This window comes from Gavia stellata, chromosome 20, assembly GCF_030936135.1.
Source record: "Gavia stellata isolate bGavSte3 chromosome 20, bGavSte3.hap2, whole genome shotgun sequence".
NCBI classification, from domain to species: Eukaryota; Metazoa; Chordata; class Aves; order Gaviiformes; family Gaviidae; genus Gavia; species Gavia stellata.
Window position 1 is genome coordinate 14,495,278 of NC_082613.1, and position 15,634 is coordinate 14,510,911.

Consider the following 15,634-nt stretch of genomic DNA (forward strand, 5'->3'; position numbering starts at 1 on the left):
ATAGCCAGTCTTCTTCCTCACATGTGAACGCCCCCACTCTTCCTCCTCACAGGGAGCTGCTGCCCCAGTCTTCATCTCCAGCCCTTATCCCTTCCCACAAGAGAAGGGAAAGTTTCTTCATTGAGCCTGATCGGCAATAACTGCCCCAGCAAAGAGCTTCACGCCGTAAGGCGTGAACAACCAGCCAACATTAACACAACAGGCCCCAGGCACAGAAAAACGTGCAGAACCATTTGCTGTTTCTTCCAAAACCTTGGAGTTTGCATCCAGATTTCCCCCAGAGGAAGCTTATCCTGACCAAGGCTTCTGGTCGCCCAAGCTGACACCGAGCCCAGGCAACCAGGATGAGCTGCCCAAGGCTGTGCATCACAGCGCACAGACCCCAGCGTGCCGTAGGGCTCCCTAAACAGGGGAGCAGCAGCACAGCAACCACTGACGGTTTCCCATCAAGGGCTCTAACGCCTACTAAGGAAAATGCTCCTTGCAATGCAGCAAATCCAGAAATTGTTTTGGACAAAATGCTTTACCTGACAGCTAAATGGAGTGTAAGGCAGAGTCTGAGACGGGCAGGGAAAGGGAATTGCTGAAAAGGCAGGTGGAAGCGACTGAGACATGGTTTAGTGGGCATGGTGGTGTTGGGTTGATGGTGGGACTTGATGATCTTAAAGGTCTTTTCCAACCTTAATGATTCTGTGATTCTTCTCTGGGGCTTTCTACCCCTAACAGAAACAGCACAGGCATACACCTCCTTAGGGCTGGTAGCCATGCTTAGCAGCTGCAAACATCTTCTCTGGGTGCAAAGGTGGCTGTTTGCAAGTCAGCTGCCAGATCGCAGAGCCATCGCAACAGATCTCACGCTTACCATCTTCTAGGAGGACAGCAAGTAGATGAGGGCTGCAGCAAAAATTCCCAACAGCAGTATCTTTGAGAAGCTATAGGAGAGCCACTGTCCCGGGAGCTGCCGCAGCCGAGAAGTGCGAGGGGTGAGCCAAGAAGTGCCTGGCTGTGAGCTCCCATGGAGCCCCAGGACCACAGGTGGAGGGTGTGAGGGGGGCCCAGGTGAGGTTCATCGGGGCTTCAGGCTTATTAGTGCACCCAAGGCACCCTGCCAGTGGCTGGTTGAGCAGAGATGCTGCTTGGGTGAGTTGAGATGTTGTGCTCCTAGCCCAGCTGATAGAGAATGTCAACTAAGGTGTATTGGGAGATAAAAAAGGGAAAGTGAAACATGGGCATTTCTTCTTCTTGTCTCTATCCTGCTACTAAATGTCAGCCCAATATTGCCTATTCATAAAGCTGCAAAATGCAGTTTCAGCCTTTTGTGGGAGACCTTGCCTAGAAAAAGCATTGATGGCTTCTGCAACCCTCTTCCTTCTCACTGTTCAAGGCCTACTCTGTGCTTCTAGCTATGAAGTCTTCTCCAAAAGGTGAGTACAAATATAGCTGGCCTTGTAGCAGGGTCAAAGCTTCAAGCTCTGAATACTGCTCTGGCTTTGGATTCTGCTGGGTTTCTTTTTTCCTCTCTCTACTAGGTATCTTTTTTCAAACTAAATATATGTATTTGAGACTTCTTACAAGCCAATTTGTAGTCAGGACATCAGTGTAACTAACATTGAAAAATTTTATATAGCAGGAATAGTTTCTCAATGGCCAAGTTAAGGAAAAGCCTAAACAGCTTCTCCCTCTTTCTTATGTAGTTTTGATCCTTTGATTGAACTATGGAGTTGCTGCCCCTCCTCCCTCCCCAGCTTGGCCCCATGGTTGAACATCCTCAGTTGTCTTTGGTGGCTGTGGAAGAGATAAATCAGTGCCCACATCTGTGCTCTCAGCTCAGCCTTTGGGCTGCCCTGACTGGGTTTAATGCGCACAATGTTGCTAAAATGTTCTGCTGAATATCCAGAAAAACTAATAAATGACTAATTAGGAACCTTCAAATATCAGCCTAGGCTTTGCAATGTCACATCTTCTATACCACATTGCCATCAGTGAGGTAAGAGCAAAAGGAGGACTTGTTGCCTTGCTAATGTGTTGCTGGTAGTGCCCAAAATGGGATGCTGGTGCTGTGGGTAGTGCTTTAGCAGAGCTGTGGTCTCTGCTCCCAGGGGAAAGGCACAAAAGCACCGAAGGTATCATCAGGCATGGGGATGCAAAATACAAATTAAAAAAAAAAACTGGATGAAGACTGAAGCAACCTTGTATCACACTTATGTATAAATACAAACATAGTAACATTTACATGTGTAATGATGTATAAGTACTCCTGTCTCTGCAGAGAATTGAAAACTGTCGTTTCGGTAACCAGTTTTTAGGGAACTGGTGTGGCAGGGGGGAAGCTCTTCCCTTGGCACAGGGCTAGCAGCAGCTCCAAGGCAAGTGCACTATTCCACGTGCTCACCAGATGGCAATGCAGGCACGCAGCTCCCCCGGCCAGCAGCCCCGCCAGAAATGGGGCAGAAAACACTGATTTGGATGTTCAGTGCAGAACTCTCTCTGTGCTTGCTAAGGACCTTGGTTTGCTTTGGGGTGTGGGGCTGGGAGAAGGCTCAGGGGTGGGAGGACCCACCTGGCCCATGGTGATGTACTTGTCCCGGTCCCAAACACAGCATCTCCTGTAAAGCTGAGCTGGGGGAGCAGGCAGCCTGGGAGATGCTCTGAGCATCTTGGGGGGCCACTTTGATGCCCTAAATGCCCATGACAGTTCCTGGACCTAGGTACCCATCTCCAGCCTGGGAGAGCCAGGCTGCCTGCTGGGGTCCTGGGTCACAGTGCAGTGGCTCTTCCCCCAGTGCCCACGGGGTAAACATGGGTGAGATACGTTGAGTGCTGCATTGAGTTCCTGGAGCAAATTTCTCCCTGTTGCTCCTATGAACATCCCCATCCTGCCACACTGCTGTGTTACCAGTGTTGGGGACAGCCGGGCTGGGGGACTCATTGTGCTGCCTGCATCTGGCCAAGGACCTGACCTTACACCCCTGCACTGCTGCCGTTGCAGAGCCAGGTTGCTCAGCACAGGGGAAAGCTGTGCAAGGGGAGTGCAGCCTGGATTTGAGTGTGGTGGCTTGGTACCCCAAGAGCAAGAGCCTCCCCAAAAAGCAGCTCCCAGGAGCACTGCTGCAAAGAGGGGAGGAGTGCTGAGAAGCAGCAAAACAGCCCAGAGCCCCCCTGGACCATGCCTTAAGGGGAGGGCAGCTCTGGGACCCCGAGGGCAGGGTGAAGCACCATGGGCATTACCAGTGATGGTAGAGTATGAGCTGCGAAGTCCACAACGCTGGAAGGTGAGATTGGCTCATGGAGAGGCTGCAGGGCTCGTGGCCAGGCTCAGTGGGCGCCAGACCAGTGGGTGCCACAGCTGCAGCAGCCCTGACACTGGTTGGCACAGGAGTGGGTGCAGCTTGGGGCCAGGGAAGGGGAGTCCAGGATGCATCTTTTGTTCATCTTTGCATTTTTTAATACTTTACTGCAGGTCAGTGAGATGCTGGTGATGTGCCATGGAAACTGGGTGTTGCTCGGATCCCGGAGTGCCCGCAGTATCTGGGAGGGCTGCTCTGACACCCAAATCCCGTGACCATTCCTGAACCCAGGGCCCCACCTCCAAACCCCAGTAGCCATTTTGGTGGGCAGCACCATCATGCTCTGCTGTGCTGGCGCTGCTGTCTGCTTACAGGTTGCTGCTGACCCTGGAGATGTTCAGATGCTTGGCTCTTACTCGCTCTTCCTCCTTCCTCTTGTGGGATCCAAGCTGTTGGTGCAGGTAGGCAGTGCTTCCCACCCTGCTGATGCTGGATGGAGAGAGACAGGGTTTGGGATGCGGCTCAGGACTCTGCAGAGGCTCGAGTTGAGCAGAGGTGGGAGCACCCGGAGCCTGCGGAGCTGCTCTCTGGGCCCAGCACCAGAGTCCTCACCTGATGTGGGACAGCAGAGCCCCAGCCCAGGGACCTTCCCAGGGGTAGATCAGCCCCTCTCTCCTGCCTGGCCGGAGGTTTTTGCTGGTATCTCTCAGGCAGCAGCAAATTTGGGAGAAATCAGTATCATTTCTGCTGGGAAAGGTGAAAAACCAAGGCAGCCCTGTTGCTATGGTTGCCGCAGACTGTCCTCGATGCAACATCATGTCAAGCAGCTCTGCAAGCAGATGTGCCACAGCTGGAAAGCAAAGCAACTCCCCCAGGTGTGAGCATGGCATGGCAGGCGACACACACTGTCCCCTCTGCTCCCATAACCTCCCCTGGGATGCTGGTTGTGCCCTTGGCTGTATGTCCCTGTCCTTGTCCCTATCCAGGACCCTCCCTGGCAGCAAAAACCCCATCGGTGAAAGCAGCACTGGGGCTGGGGAAGCATGGCACTTATGCTAAGCAATGCATGCAGGTGTTTAAAAATAATACTATCAGAATATTTGCCATTCAAATAGTGTGTGTATGTGTATATCTAAAGTGCTTAACATCAGATTCAAATGTTGTTTGAACAAGGGGGATGCTGAATATTGGCTAAGCATTACAACCATTTCTAAATCTTTTTTCCCTAAGAAATTATAGGATCATCGATGTATGGGGTTTTCTCGACTTTGGTCCATGTAGTTTGGGCTAGCATGTAGGTTCACTGGGTCCTGCTGCACCCTTGGAGGCTGAGGGCTCAGGCTCTGCCTCCTGCCGCTCTCTGAGGCTCGCTGCTCTTTGCTACACGGTTTTTAGCATCTTAACCCCAAATGCACCTGACAGCCTCATCAGAGGTCTGGAGCAAAGCCAGCACTGCCACTGAGAGCCAGAGGAGAAGGAGCAGAGCAGACAGTGTGCAGAGCCCAGGGCCTGCTCCAGAAAGGTGTTCAGGTGTGAAGACCTACTGCTGCTTCCCGGTGCTCATCTGGGCTCTACCCTTTGCACTCAGGACACATATTTTTGGATATGTCCCCCTGAACCCCCGGAGCGCTTCTGCCCTTGTCTGCACCAAGCATGGTGGGATCGACTCCAGTGCAGCCCCTGTGAGGTGGTGCCTGGGACCTGCCAGAGGCCAGCACCCGCCAGGGACCCTGTGTGGTGCAGCGGGGTGACATTCCCTCTGGCCACCTCACCTGTGTCCCCTCTCCCAGGCCCTGGTGGCCCCTGGGAAGGCAAGGGGGACTCCCACCTTGCCCAAGCCCCATCTCCAGCAGCGCAGATGCAGATGAGCAGACCTTTCCCTCTGTGCTGCTCAGGGATGTGCAGAATCCTGGCTCCGGCTGGCTGCCGGCCAGACCTCCCGAGGGCCCAGGGGGCTGGTTAAGCTCATTGCTTTTCTTTCAGAGGCTTCAGAAAGCCGCCCGCCCGCATTTAATTCAAATTTATTGAATAATTCTCCTGGGAGCAGCTAGTTCAAGACCAGCCACTACAACAGATCATCAATGAGATCAGTTGGCAGGACCCTGGCCACGGAGGGCTCCGTGTCCTCTAGCGCATCTCTGTGCCCATGCCAAGGGGATGGTGAGCGCGTGACCAAGAGCCTGGCCCAAGGCAATGTTGGCTCAGCTCTAAACCTGGCTGCCTGCATTGCCTCCAGTCCCAAGGGATATTTTGAGGTCTGTTAATATCCCTCCCACATCCACCCCAAACCTGTTTCTGCCTTTGAGCGGTTGTCCCCCAGGCAGTGGTCCCAGAACGGGGCTGGCTCAGCCCTCGCCTGCCTCCAAAGCCTGTTGCCAGCTCACTGTGCTGCAAAGGTGGTGAGATGCAATATGCCTGTCATGGGATGCACATGCACTGCTGGATGCACGCCCTACTGTGATGAGATTCGCATCCATCATTGGGTGCACAACCTGAAGCCACCTGGGCAGGAGTGGGGACAAGCCAGAGCCAGGCTGGGAGCGCAGGTGTGTGTCCCCGGCTCCAGTGAGCGGGTGGTGGGTGATGAGACCAGCCAGATCCCGGGAGAAGGGCTTCCCTGAAGGAGGCTGCTCTCCAGGAAAGCCATTTTACTCTGTGCTCAGCCCTGGGCAGTTTTGGGGGCACATCATGTTGCCCCATCCTTATGTCATCCTGGGGGCTGTCCCCAAGGATGACGAGGCTGGGGACAGGCTGCCTCCATCCCTAGCTCCCCTGCTGCTGTGCAGCTCCACGAGGGCAGCCCGCGGCATGCCTTGCGTTACGCAATTAACCACTGCTCAGAGGAAAAATAATGATCTTCATTAATGAGCGCGGCACTTGTTGGTCAGGGCCTGACGTCCCATGCAGGGGCATGTGCAGTCATGCAGCAGGGCTGAATCATAACTCCGCTAACGACGCTGCGAGGCCCGTGGGGAGAGCAGCCTTCCCGTTACCTCCGGGCACGTGTTGCTCTGCAGCACGTACAGACAGGTAGTTCCACGCCACCCTCTGTCCATCCCTCGTGCCCTGGGCTGCAGGATGGGACCTGCGACAACTCAGCCTGCTTTCCCACAAGGTGTGGGATCAGGTTATATGGCAGAGCCTGGAAAACAGAGTATCTGTGGCTGCGATTCAGCCTAGGAGGGGCAGGAGTGCCAGGGGGCCTTGCCCCAGTGCAGTGGCTGTGCTGCAGCGTGGGGCCAGGCCACTGAGCCCCCCTCACCAAAGGGACCTGTGGGTCCCTTATTCTACCCGCACCCCGCTTGTGACAGTCATCAGCTGTTGACCCGCTGGAGCCACCACCGGGGTGTCTGCAGAGCCCCAGGAGGGGTTCAACCAGCCGTGGCCAGAGGCACCCCCCGATTTATAGCACTTGCTCAGGCTGCGAGCGGCATGGAGGTGTTTCTGCAATAAAAGCCTGGGTTTGTTGTACAATCCCGATTTTCCTGTGCCGGATGCACAGCTGGTTTAGGGCGGAGTGGGGGGCACAATCCCACCCCACATCCCAGAGGGTGCTTGGGGAGGCTCCCCAGGGAGGGCAGGGGCTGGGTGTTGAGCAGGGAGGGGTGTTGAGCAATGCCCCAATAAACCCCACGTGTGTTTATCTCAGGCAGAAGCCGCCTGAGGCGTGCGGTGGGCTCTGTACCTCGGCCAGGCTCGCGTTTGCCCCTGGAGAAAAGAAGCTCTTGCCATGGGGTCGTGCTGCCCAGCATTAAAAGCCAAATCTGAGCAGCGTGGGGGTACGGGGGGGTTCTGCATGAAGCGGCAGAGCACCGCTTCCCGCTGCGAGGCCTCGGCCACGCTGCTGCAGGGCCAGGCACGGAGGAGCATTTTTCAAACCCAGCTTTCGGATGCTCGCAGCGGGTTTGGGGCCGGGTTGTTAACGTATGAGAGACGCGGGCTGGTGGGTGGGAGCAGACTCGCACAGGCACTCGCTGCTGATGGGTTCCCCCCGCCCAAGAGGCACTGTGCGGGGCTGTGTGCGCCCTGACAGCTCGGCAGGCAGCTGGAGCCGGCCCTGGGCAGCCTGGCGGGGGGGCCCCAGGGGACCCCCACCCATAGGGGTGCCTCGGGGGATTCTCACCAAGAGGGGGACCGGGCACCTTCCACCCAGGGGGTACACGGGGGACCTCTGCCTCCGAGGCTGCCCTGCACTTGCAGTGGTGCCCTGGGGGACCCCCAGCCACGGGGGTGCCCTGGGGACCCTCACCCACAGGGGACCCTCACCCACAGGGGACCCTGCGGGCCCCCCACCTCTGAGGCTGCCCCGCGGGACCTGCGCTTACTGGGACTCCCAGGGGACCCCCTTCCCCAGACCTGCCCCGGGGGACCCTTACCCTCAGGGGCGGCCCAGGGACCCCCACCCACCGGGATGCCCCGGGGTGACCCTCCCGCCCCGGGCTGCCCCAGCGACCTGCTCTGCAGGGGACACGCGAGGGGACCCCCCTCCTCAGGGACCCGCACCCACAGGGGCGCGCTGGGGGGACCCGCACCCACAAGGCTGCCCCCCAAGGACCTGAGCCGCCGCAGACGCCCGGGGGACCCCTCACCCAGGGGGGTGCCCCCCGGGATGCCCCTCCCCGGCAGGGATGCCCCGGGGTCCCGCAGCGGCGGGGCGCGGCGCTGGGCGGGCGGAGGGGTCGCTGTTGCCGCCAGCACGGCCGCCCCCCCGCGCTCCCCCCCCCCCCCTCCGCCGCCTTTTGTTCGCCGCCCGCGCGCGTCCCCGCCCGGCGGCGGGGCGGGCGGAGCCGGGGCCGCAGCCGCAGCCGCAGCCGCAGCCGGGGCCGAGCCCAGCGCAGCGCAGCGGGACATGGAGGCCGCGCCGGCGGAGCAGGGCCCCCCCGCGCCGCCGCCGCCGCTCCCGCTCCCGGAGAAGAAGAAGAAGCCGCAGCGGGCGCCGTCGCCCGCCCGCCCCAAGGAGGTGCCCGGCTGGTCGCTGGCCAAGAGCCGGCGCGGCGGCGGCGGGGGGCACCCGGGCGCGGCCCCGCGGCTGGCGGCGGGCGGCGCGCACCCGCACCCGCGGCGGGCGGGCGGCGGCAAGGAGGGGCGCCCCGAGAAGCGGGCGGCGGCGGCGGCCCGGGCCGGCGGCAAGGGGTCGGCGGGGCGCGGCGCGGCGCGGGCGAAGGGGCGGTGCCGCGGGGCGGAGACGGCGGTGGCCGGGGCGCGGCGGCTGGGACCGGGACCGGGGCCGGGACCGGGACCGGGGCCGGGGTCGGCGCCCGGGGCCAGCCTGACCGACAGCAGCTCGGAGGTGTCGGACTGCAGCGCCTCGGAGGAGGCGAAGCTGCTCTCGCTGGAGCTGGGGCTCAGCGGCAGCGACGGCGAGTCCCCGGGCAGCGCCCCGCCGCCGCCGCCCTCGGCCGGCGAGGCCTCGCCGCTGCCCGAGGAGCCCTCGGCCGCCTCCATGGCCAGCAGCCGCCTGCAGCTCAGCACCTCCCTCGCCTTCTCCGACCTCACCGAGGAGCTGCTGGACGCCGGCACCGACGGGCTGCTCCGCGAGCTGGAGGACCTGCGCTCCGAGAACGACTATCTCAAGGTGGGCACGGCGGGGCGGCCCTGGGTGCGGCACCCTGGGCATGGCGTGGCACGGTGGGCATCGCAGGGCGAGGGTCAGCATGGCACGGTCTCCTTGGCCGTAGCGTGGCTGGATATCCCTGGGCATGGCATGGCGCAGCATCCCAGGGCATGGATCAGCATGGCACAGCATCCCTGGACACAGCGTGGCATCCCAGAGCATGGCTCAGTATGGCACGGCATCACTCATCTTAGCGTGGCTCGGCATCCCGGGGCATGGGTCAGCATGGCACAGCGTCGCTGGCCGTAGTGTGGCTCAGCATCCCTGGGCATGCCATGCCATGGCATGGCATCCCAGAGCGTGGCTTAGCACGGCACAGCATCCCTAGCCATAGTGTGGCATGGCGCAGCATCCCAGGACGTGGCTCTGCATGGCACGGCATCCCTGGGTGTAGCATGGCTCAGCATCCCAGGGCATGGGGTGGCATCCCAGGGCATGGCTCAGCATGCCACAGTATCTCTGGCCTAGCGTGGCTCAACATCCTTGGGCAGGGCATGGTGCGGCATCCCAAAACATGGCTTGGCATCCCATGGCTCAGCATCCCTGGGAACAGCACAGCACAGTGTGGCATCCCTGGGCATGGCTGGACACGGCACAGCTCGGCTCAGCCCAGCATGGCCTGGCTCAGCCTGGCATGGCATTGCTGAACATAGCCTAGCCTGGCTCAGCTGGGCAGCATAGCGTGGTACGGCTCAGCCCAGTGTGGCATCACCAGGCATGGGCGGGCACGGTATAGCCGGGCTCAGCTCAGCACAGCATGGTACATCTGGGGATGGCCTGGAAGCCATGGTAGGGCTTGGCTCAGCTCGGCACAGTGTGGTATGGCTGGATGTAGGGCATGGCTCAGCTAAGCCCAGCATGGCCAAACTGGGCATAGGGCAAAGCTCAGCTTGGCACAGCGTGGCCCAGCTGGGCATGGTCCAGCATGGTGTGGCATGGCGGGGCACTGCTTGGCTCAGCATAGCGTGGTACACTTTGGCACAGGGCACATGTTGGCACACCATGGGCCAACTTAGCCTGGTATGGCCCAGCTGGGCATGGATTGCCCTGGCATGGCATAGCCGGGCACAGCTTGGCTCAGCACAGCATGGCTCAGCATGGCCAAGCCTAGCATGGCCCCAGCTTGGCATGGCTAGGCTCAGCACAGCCTGGGCTAGCACAGCTTAGCAAGGCACAGCTCAGCATGGCATGGCTGAGCATGGCACAGTTTGGCTCAGCCCAGTTTGGCATCCTGGGACCCAGCATGGCACAACCTGATCCACACGGCTGGGCACAGCTTGGCCTGGCACAGGGTGGGATGTTCCCCACTGCCCTCCCTGCCTGCTGATGCTGCCAGACCCTGGGGAGATTTTCCAGCTCGCTTCTTTCCGCTGGGTCCCATGCTCCCCGGGGCCTTTTTCCAGGCGTGTGGCGTGGCTGCCTGGTTCACGGGCACGTGGTGAAGCCGGGGCAGACGAGCTGCATGGGGACGGGGGCGCGGAGCCGTTCTGCTCTGGTCACGCGTTGACCTGATGCACCCTAGCATGCGCTGCCTGCTGCAGGGTGGGCACAGACACCCACCACGTACCACGTCGCGGTGGGCTGCAGGCATTTTGCACCCTCTGCTCTTCTTCAGGGTGGAGCTGTGGATGAGATTGCTTGGGCAATCACCTGCTGGGGGGTTCAGGGATAGGTACCGTGTCTCGCTGGCAGCTCTTCGGATGTCGCAGGTTGGAAATCAGGCCAGCTCTCAACTAGTGGTGCCAAAGTTTGTCAACGCGTCAGGATTATAGCTACGAGGTGGGAGCTAGGTGTTGGGTGACGCGCTCGAAGATGCTCAGTCAGGCCCTTTGTCCGTTAGCAGAGCCCTGGTTCACAGCTGGTGTCCCAACTCCTGCCAGAATTAGCAGCAAGAGCTTAAGGGCTTTGATTTACTGAGAGCTGGAAAAATACAGATGAGGCCCCTCCGGTTTCCAAGAACGTGCGTGCAAACGCTGCCGTTCCCATGGACCGAGCAACCGCTTCCTCCGTTTCTGTGTGATCTTCTTCCCAGCAAGCTGCAGGCGAGCGGGGTGCGAGTATTTTACCTGCCATGAGGGGTGGCAACTGAAATCCCCAAGCCAGGAGCAGTGGGGAGAGCAGAGAGCTGCTGGAGGCGTGCACCAAGAAGCACCTTGGGGATGCTGGTGGCATCCTCCCTTCTTTGCCGCGACATCTCCTATGTGCACTCACGCCAGCGTGTGGGTCTTCTCCCTGACATACGCATCCTGCTTATAACCATGTTTTGGTGGTGTAGCTCGCTCCTCCTGACGCTGCAGCAGGAGACCGCCGGGGTGGTACCCTGGCTCCAGCTGGGCAGAAGCCGCAGCCAGATGCAACGCACCCCTTGTGCTCCAAAAAAGGATGGAAGATTTGCCTGGTTTCTCCAGCAAGGAGCAGAAAACTCTGCTGGGCTGCAGCAGGGTGCTGGCTTGTGCTGGCTCTGCTAAAAATTCAGGGATCTGGGGCCTTAGGGCAAAAATAAAGCGCTAACCCGAGCAATCAGCATCACCCGCCCTGCCGTGCAGCCCAGGTTGGAGAGCAGTGCGCAGGGACGCTGCAGAGATGGCCTCTGGCCTGGGCAGCTCCCCTGCCCTTGGGTATGGATGAGTCAGACTTATCAGAGGTGACTTACTTCCTAGGACTCACCCAAATAGCTGCAAATGAATATTCTTTTATTTATTCATCGGAGCTGGCTAAAACCTGGTGTGTTTTTAAAGAGAAATGAGGATTTTTGGGGGTGGGAGGGTTTTGGCACGGGCCAGACATGCGTGGTGCTACTACGCCCGTGTGATGCACGCTGGGTTTTGGAGCTTCCCAGCAGATCACATCGCAGCCCTCTGTAGTGATGCCAGCTCACGTTGCATCTTTCCTCAGCTGCCACAATAAAATGTACATATTTAAGCACACTTCACCCATTTCTCTTTGCAACCCAGATTTTTGCAAGGCTCTGCCTTCTTCCTCCCACTCTGGCTGTACCGGGTGGGCTGGTGTCTCCTCTTGCCTCTGCTCTTGGGTGCATGCACCTGCCGTGACCTCCCGTGAATGGGTTATTTCAAGTGTTTCCCCCCAAAAAGGGGCTTTTATTGCGCTCAGGTTGGCAGCCCGGCGAGGGAGGAGGTGTCTCGGGTGTCCTTGCCCTGTCTCACTGTTGCTGAGCCGTGTGATGGAGAGCAGCTCCCGGCCCTGCTCAGCGGGCTGGAAAATGTGAGATGCGATATGGCAGCAGCTGCGGAGGGACAGGCAGACAAAGAGTGGGCACCGGAGAGGGTTTGGAGTGAGGGGAGGGGATGCCTGCAAACCCTCTCTTCTCCACGGGAAGGGGCTTAGGCGAGAGCTGTGGAACGCCAGGAGTGCAGTGCTGCTCCCTGCCCTGCGTCGCCCCGTGTCCCTCAGGGTTTGCGTGCGTTTCCCAGCTCCGAGGAGAAACACGTAGGGTGGGTGGGCGGGTGGGGGCCTCGTTTTGCCCAAGGCAGCTGGGGATGGGTGCCTGCCACCAAGCAAGGGCGCGCTGAGAGCATCCCGCGGGGACTGCGGGGCGGACCCGGAGGTTGCGTCTGGGCAGCCTGTTTGGCACTGGGTCCCAGCTCTGCTGCTGCTCGCATCCTGCCTGGCCACAGGCGCAGGGGCCGTGCCCGGGGTCCTGGTAACTGCAGGCAGAGCTGGGGCACAGGGCTCTGCCCTGTATCACCCCACCAGCAGCCACCCTGGAAGGGGCTTTGCAGCCTTTTGCCTTTTTGGATGCTGCACGACACGGGTTGGGCTGCAGAGAGCCCCCAGCTGTTTGCCTGTTAATTTATGGGGGCAGGTGTAAAGCTGAGAAATGTTGATTTTTCCGTCGCTGACGTGCTGTGCTCTCTGGCGAGTGGGAGCTGGCGTGCCGGCCAGGGGCAGGGCTCAGCGCGCGGGCTGCCGCACTGAGCTCCAGCATGACATGGAGGGAAGGACGGCTGATGTTTACTGTCAGAGCTGGGCTAGGGCTGCTGTTAATGCACCTAAAGAAACCCCTGTGCATGAGACATGGGTGTGCCTTACCCATCTTTCAACCCATTGCACCCTGGCACGGGCTTGGGGTGAGCTGCATTTGCTGGGATCCCCTTGCTGGCAGGGACATGCCTGGGTACCCTGGGCAATTTCCTTTAGAAATCCCCTCTGATTTTATTTTTTCCCCAGTAAATTCTAGCATAATCCCCTCTTCTGTCTGGCGGGGGCTCAGAGTTAATTGAAAGCTGCTGCTTTTGTCCTGTAATCTCAGAGGAAGCGGTGCTTGTTGCTCCTGGATGGTAATCCCCGTCTTTGCACAAGGGATCGCAGGCTCTCCCGCGGGCACACCCGCTGCCAGCATGGCCCCAAGCTCCGCACAAAGGCAGCGATGCAAAACGTACAGGCAGCTTCCACCCTTTCTCCTCTTTCGCATCTCGTGCTGAGGTTTGGGGGTGCGGGTGGAGGGTGTGAATGCAGGCTGGGCTGTGCTCCCCGGAGGGCTGCCTGTCCCCCACGGGCAGGCGGCTGCTGCTTGGCTGCGCCCCAGAGCCTGGGGCTGCCAAAGCTGAGGGCGTATGTGCCGTCAGCAGCACGACAGCCAGCCATGTCGTTATTTGCATGATCCTGTTTTGTATCCGTTGCTGCTTTCTGTTTCTAAAAGATAGTGGATCCCGCTAAGGAGCTGCGAGCGTTGCACAGCACGAGGTCTGGTCTGAGCTTGCTGCATTCTTGCAGGCGCCTAAGCCAGCGTGTAACTCCCCTTGGGCGGGAGATCCGAGGGTTTAACTCTTCTGCTGCAACCCGTGACAGGTCTGATGTGCATTTTGAGGTGTGCTCTGCCATCTCCACTGGTCCCCCTCCTGCCATGCCACCGTTCAGGGCCATCACCCTAAAGCTCAGCCCTTTCCAGGTTTTGCTCTTCCTGGAGGAGCCGATGTCCTGCATGTGGGCATGCGGACATGGCTGTAGCTGTTACCTTCTCCTGCTCTGAAAATGCATGGGTTTTTTTTCTGAACTAGAACCAGGCAGTTTGCATCCCACCTTGCTGCTTCTTAGTTTCCTTTAATAATCTCCCCAGGGAGAGACAGTTTGCTTGGAGAAGGTTGAAGGTGTATGTTGTCTCTTGGGTTCCTCCATCGAGTGTAACCTGGCTCCTGCAAACACAAGTGGGGTGTTTGCTTCTGCACACCATCGTCCCTTGGGCATTGAAATAAGCCTCCCTGGACTGCAGATCCCCGGCGTCTTTTCCAAGACAGGTGACTTCTGGCCTAAAAAAACCATGTAACCTTTGCTGGTGCAGAGATGGGGTTAGCACGGATGCAGTGGTGGATAATCCTGGAGGATGGAGGGGGTGAGCAGCCCATGGGTGCTGGGAGGCTGTGACTCCACGCAGGGGTGGGTGCCTGTTTGTTTACAGGACAAGTGGCCGAGCCTGGCAGTCCCCACGGGCAGTTGTGTTGGAAAGAAGTAATTTGTCTCGTCCTCAGTGTTGCCCACCTCGTCTCCGTTTCACACTTTATTTAGCATCGTTTCATGCTTGCAATGCCACCCCTGAACTCAGGATGTTTCTAGGGGTTTCCTCCCCGCTCCTGGCTCTGCTCTCACCTTTATCCAAATGGATCTTTTGCTTTGATTTTGCCAAGTTGGATATCAACTCCAGAAAACGTGCCGATACAAAGGGTGAGGCTCAGTGGCTGTCAGGGTTCCTCTGTGCACCCCGTGTGCTGCCTCCAGGAGCCGCGGGGCTCTTCTGCCACTGCAGCCCGGCTGCGGCGGGGGTCAGCTTTGCCGTCCTGAGCTCTCTTCCAGTCTGCTGGCATTTTTCTGCTCTCTGATCCTAATCCAGTTACTGTGGCTTAGTGGCACGCACGCTTCCGAGGGGCAACCTTGGGGCGAGCTGTGCGGCTGCTGGGCTGTGGGTGCTGCACTGGTTTATTGGCGTTACGGGGTGCGGGTGAATTGCTGCCACTGGAGCGAAGGGAGGCACCGCTTTCCCGGCCCCCCCAGTGCCAGCCCTGCTGCAACCCCCCCAAGCCCCACTCCCCATGAGAGCACCCTGCGAAGGAGCTGCTCACGGCTGTGCCACCGGGCTTTGCCCAGGCAGCGACTCGGGCCAGACACGGCCTCCCCCTAAAATAATGGTTGCCACAATCCGAGGTATAAACAAGCAGGAGCTTTTAGCACAGCGAGTCCAGGCTTCCTTCCAGCAAATGCAAGGTTTGGTTGGGTTTTTTCCAAGGTCCCTGCTCCCTGCCCTGCCCAGCTCCTGCCTGGGGAAGCCGTGTGGCAAATGGGAGCTGGTATGGGCAGCGCTGAAGCCGCGATTCGCCTGATTTCATGGTGAAAGGTTGTTTTCCACCACGCCGTTGCAGAGCTCCTGCTCACCTGTGATGCATAATGCATTTTTTTCCCATGAAAGCTCCCAAGAAATAGATCCCACAAACCAGCTCCCCAGGCTGGTTAGGCTTACGGGGGTTTTGCTGGTGTCCCCGGGGCGGTGGCACTGGGCACAGTGGGGTGGGCAGTGCTGGCAGTGGGTTTCCATCGGGGTCGTCGCCGCCACGTGCATCGCTGCCATTGCAGAGCTATCTGCCAGCACCTGCGATTCGTCCCTGGGGGGTTTCAGGCCTGAGCTGTCTGGGGGGTGTTTTTGAAACGTGCCTGCGGTGATGCCCCTTCACGGGATGGTCTCCGGCTGTCCCTGGAGCAGCCTGGCTGGGTGTCCCTGGGA